The sequence below is a fragment of the Hippocampus guttulatus genome, chromosome 1, assembly GCF_054856545.1.
Source record: "Hippocampus guttulatus isolate MCC_2025c chromosome 1, RoL_Hgut_1.0, whole genome shotgun sequence".
Lineage (NCBI taxonomy): Eukaryota > Metazoa > Chordata > Actinopteri > Syngnathiformes > Syngnathidae > Hippocampus > Hippocampus guttulatus.
This window is the reverse complement of record NC_141261.1, coordinates 35,724,442-35,729,939: the sequence shown is the minus strand read 5'-3', so window position 1 is coordinate 35,729,939 and position 5,498 is coordinate 35,724,442. Positions and strand designations below refer to the sequence as shown.

The following is a 5,498-nucleotide window of genomic DNA, read 5'->3' as shown; positions in this document are numbered from 1 at the left end:
GGAGTGGAGACCACTGCTGATCGTTCCCCATCAAGCCTTGCCTAGTATTTAAGGAATGTCAAGTTTCCAAGTCTTCTGTAGGATTATTGACCTTGCTTGCTGTTATGCTCAAGAGATATTTTCTTCACGTTCATCGTCGCCCCTTTTCTGACAGTTCCTTGTTTTTTAAGTATTTTGGTTTTCCAATTATTCTTGTCTGATTTAAATTTCGTGTGTTTGGGTCCTTGCCATTACGATTTGCGTATTTTCAGTCGTCAAATTTACCTTGCAAGTGCTTTATGTTCATATTTGGTTTTCCTTATCGCCAGGGATTTCTATTCATACTTTATCGGTCCTTCGTTATTCTATAAATAAATATTTTTGTTTCATAGTTTGTCTAGGTCTGCGTTTGTGGGATCCGCACACCATCTGTTTAGGTTACGGGCCTTGTCAGGTTCAGAGAGCAGCCGGAGGGCTTGCACCGCCAGGGCAGATTCAGAGGGCAGCCACAAGATGTGGGCCGCCAGAACAGACTCGGCGGGCGACTGCAGGGCTTGCACGCCTGGAGTAGTCTCAGAGGGCAGCCGCAGGGCTTGTGTTGCAGGAGCAGGATCGGAGGGCGGACGCAGAGTGTGCAGGGTTAAAGAGAGGCCGCAGGATTTGCACTGTTGGAGCAGGGTTGAAGGGTGGCCGCAAGACGTGCGCCATCGGAGCAGTGTTGGGGCCTCGTGCTGCCGAAAACTGGCAAGGGCTTTAGTAACGACTGGGGAAAGGAGTAGAAAAAACATATTCAATGTCAAAATCGGAATCGTAAACAGAAAGTAGCTGAACTAAATCAGGGCCATCTTCACAGTCCAAAAAGTCTGAGTCTAAAAATAAAACATCGGGTGGGAAAATTGAAAAGGAGCGTGAAAAACTAGGACAAGTACATGGCACAGGTGAGAGAGAGATGTGGAGGAAGAGAGAGGCTGTAAGAGGAAGAACGGGGCTTGTGACGGCCTGGGCGACCCATTGAAGAGAAACACGAGGGGTTGCCGGTGAAAAGGTGCAGCAACAGCCGATGTGGCGATCACTCCCTGATTGGAGGTGGAGGGATGGTTAGGAACAGTGTGTGTCAGTACATACTGTCACGTGAGGAGTGGAGTTTGGACTCTGAAGCAGACGTGGAAGTTGAAAAGTAAAAGTCTTTACCTGCGAAAATACAAAGTAACTCCAGAGAGCAGGGCTGAATGCAGAAGACATAGAAGAGAGCTGACATTCTCACACAGAGAAAGCTTGACTACTGACAACATGCCACTGAGTAATCCATTGGTGAGACATCAAGCCTGTTTGACAGAATGCAGGACCAAAGCATAAAAGTGCCAGAGCAACTGAAACATGAAGGAGGAACAAACAGTCACAACAGGTTTGCAGTTTTACAGTTTTATCGGTCATGCTCATCTAATGCAATTAATATTTACACATTGTACGGCAATGTATTAGAATTCATTTTGTGTGTTGGTTAAAGTGGCCGAACATTGGAATAGATAACTAAACAAAAAACATACGTATGTGCAGGTGTTGAAACAACCCAACAATGTAGTAAATTTGAACCACCATTTAGGGAAAGTATTTAAGAAAAACATTTAGTTGAAACAAGACAGAGTTGAGGTTAATTTGGCCCATAATTTGGGAATGATAGATATCAAACACGTTTCTTTGAAACAACCCGGAAATGTTAAAAAAAAAATGACGCAGCACATGGGGATAACAACACATTTAGTTGAAAGCACCAAACATTTCAGTTGATTTGACGCAGCATTTTGGGACAATGTGACAAACACGTGTTTGAAACAACCCTGAATTTTTGTTGATTTGATAAAACATACTGTACAATATAATTACAATGTACCGATCTGGATTGAAAATAAACCAATTTGGATTCGTTTTGATTCATCTGTTTTGCATGTGTGCCTTGGGAAATTAAGACAAGAGTCTAGTTTTTGGGGTGTGATGTGTGGTGAGATTTTTAAAAAATTATAATAATAAAAGAACAAAAACATTGGGTGGATTGTAATAGGATGTGATTGTCTCTTCTGACATTTTTAACTAAACCTCACTTATTAGTAACAATGTTTCAATAGCTAATTTAAAGATGAAAGCCGAGGATCGCCCCAGGTTTAGTTTTATACAGTATGACCAATAAAAGAGATGTTACAGGGTCATCAAGCAAGATATACACTGCCCTCCAGTGGTCACAAATGAATAAGATTTTTCATTTTTTTAAATAATTTGAAAAGTCGTGCAAACGTCGTCATGTTGTCTTTGTTGTATGATATTTACTAACACAAAAACACTGTTGATAGCCATCCCTTTAAAAATGAGCGCTATTCCTGAATCATTGGTGGACAAACTTTGGTCACTTCCGCCAATACTTTTTCCATAAATTTTACATGAAAGCCAAATCTCCCTAACTTCTTATGAGCATTGGTCGATATATATATATATATATAGAGAGAGAGAGAGAGAGAGAGAGTTGGGGGAGGGGGGGTTACAAGCCATAAACAATGCTTTATTTGTTCTTATCAACGGAGATGTTTCTAACAATAAGAAATAACATATGTGAAATTTGTTATTTTCTTCTCTCTACAAATCAAAATTTGACCACAGTGCTATGGTCTCATTCTTCACGCATTCTGCCAGAACTATCACTGATGAACAATTTGTTCTGCGACTCGCCATTCATCCAGCAGGAGGTGCTGTAGGCCATTACATCGCTGGAGATTGTGTATGGCTGCCGCAATCTGTCAGGGATTTTGCTGAAAGTTTGTGACCTTTTTATTCCATACCTTCGATCAAAGCATCGCAAAGGGAGGACTTCCATATAACATGTCACAAGTACTAATAAACCTAATTCCTAAAACGTTTAACATTTGGTATATAGTACATCTGCTGATTGTCCTCAACTGTCTTCGTCTCAACAGTACTCTAACAATGTTGTTCAGATGATGAAATTCCACCAAGAGCTCCTCAAACTCTATCGTAATTGCAATGAATGGATCCCGGGGGGTTTTTTTTATTCCAATGATCAGGAGAAAGTTCATTCCAAGTCCAATAGTGAGGAGAAGGTTCTCTGACTTCTGTCAGTGCGGTTTGCTGCTGGTCTGACTGACGCACATCTACTCTATTTTATCCAGATCGTGAGTCATCCACTTGAGTCCGTTCATGCTTTTGAAGACTGCTTTAATCACTAACAAGCAAACAATCAACATACAATATGACACGGTAAGAGAACCATGTGTCTCAGCAGCTAAACATTTCCTACCTGAACTTTTTCTCCCGCAATACCCAAGATGAAAGCCTCTTATTGGACACTATGTGTGATTAATAAAGACAGGATAACGATGACATAACAAACATAAATAGTGACATAGCTCCAATCTGTTGAGCCACACAACTTATTTCTAATTATATTTGCATTTATTCATTTATTAGTTTTAGTCATTCTTGTTTGATTGACTTGTGATTGTCTTTTTTTTTTCTTCTTCTTTTTTTTCCCCCTTCTGTGCCGTCGCCATCTACTGGTCAGTATGAGAAAGGCTGTCGGTCACAAGCCCTTTTCCCTTCGGTTCTCGTGCTCCATCATATTTTCAGTTTAGAAATACAAACGAGAGAAATGGATCAGACTTTCCCTTACTCGTTCCAGTCAGCAAACGAGAAAATGAAGCAGTATTTTGGTGTTTCCATTTTAAAATGAAATTCAAACATCTATTTTAACTATTCTAGTTTGTATATCGGTTTCGTCATGTAAATTAAGTAAGTACAAATATTTACCAAAAGAGACACGGACCCATCAGCATAGACTGCCCTGGAAAAGCCCATGTGATAATTCATCTATCTTCTGATCCACTTTTCCTTACAAGAGTCGTGGAGCGTGCTGGAGCCTATCCAAGCCGTCTTCGGGCAGTCGGCGGGAGACACCCTGAATTGGTTGCCAGCCAATCGCAGGGCACACAGAGACGAACGACCATTCGCACTCACACTCACACCAAGGGACAATTTAGAGCAGTGGTTCTTAACCTGGGTTCGGTGAACCGGTCTCAGTGTTTCGACGGAGCCTCTGCCATGGAGGTGAAGACACACCCGACTCAAGATGTCAATTAGTTATGACACGGTCTCTTGGCCATCGCTGGCTGCGGGTGATCACATTACATTGCTAATCAGGTGCTTGTCAGTGCTGCGGGAAATTTAGTTCCCTCAGTCGTCACCGTGTAACGGTCTGATAGTATGTCATACAATGTTAAAAAAAAAAACATGCTTATGCCATGCAATTTTAATTACTGTTATTTGTTTTGAATAAATGTGTTTTTTTTAATACACTGTATCTTGAATTTGTGGGGGGAAAAACATTTTTATTTTTCACTAATGAAGGGTTCGATGAATATGCATATCAACTGGTTGGGTTCGGTACCTCTAACAAGGTTAAGAACCACTGATTTAGAATGTTCCAAAAAACAAACCTACAAAAAACAAATTCTCACACGCGAATTCCTCCTAATGACCACCAGAGGACGACTCCGCCATTTGTTTCACAAATGTTTTCAGTCCAAATTCAATGTCTGTCAATCTGTCATTCGACTTCGATGTACCATCAATGCAGCAAAACGTGTACAAATGAAGCCCTATTTATCATATTAATATAGTTTTAACAGCTACATTGTGATTGTGTTTAGAGAGTCACGTTGTCATCCTGAAGGTTTTATCCACAAGTCTAAATAAGCTTCACTTCTCATCATGTTTCAATCTACTACTGGACCATGCAGCCCCTGTTGAGCTCCCCCAGCAATCTTATTTATTTCTTTATTTGTATTTAGCAATACCTGAGAGAGCGGGAGGAGGGAAGGACAGGTTTTCGCTTTACAATTGACGAATGACGAGAAACTAAAAAAAAAACAAAAAAGAAAGAAAGGCCAAGAACGGATGGAAGTGGGTTTTCGTCCGTCAGTGTAACCATCACGACCGACAGACCTCTCATTCCATCACTGACGGACACCCGTTTTGCTGATGACTGACAGAAACCATCCCCGCCTGTCTCGGGGGTTTCATAGAAAGGAATATTCAATTCAATCCCACTGAGAAGCGAATAATTGCGAGTGTTTTTGAAAGCAGTGAATGTTGCGTTCGTCAGGCTTCGTTACAGTCGCAAATGGTGGACATTCGGCTGTACTTTTTTTCTTAAAATGAAATTTTGAACATGTTCAAGGAAAAAAAAATTTAACTATTGGTAAATATCTGGTGAATGTCTGGTAACCATTTTGCGAACATTCGCGACTCTGACGTGAACATGCATTTTTCCAACATTGCCAACAGTCGCTATAGGATCAAGGCTTTAATTAAAAATATATAAATTTAAACTATTTTATTTCATTTGTTGTCCATATTTTCAAGTGGACTATTTCTGTAGTGCTTGCTGTACATTTCATGTCCACGCTTTTGTCCACCATTCTGTTTTTGTACTCGCAATGCATTGTGGTCTATTT

General features: G+C 40.5%; 1 long non-coding RNA gene across 1 annotated transcript; it reads left to right on the top strand.

Moving 5' to 3' along the window:
* The first annotated feature begins 1,081 nt into the window (after positions 1–1,081).
* On the top strand, positions 1,082–4,775 carry LOC147211540 (uncharacterized). The gene is made up of 3 exons (XR_015100678.1): positions 1,082–1,384; positions 3,156–3,243; positions 3,882–4,775. It is a non-coding gene; the product is annotated as an uncharacterized LOC147211540 (long non-coding RNA).
* Positions 4,776–5,498: the final 723 nt, after the last annotated feature.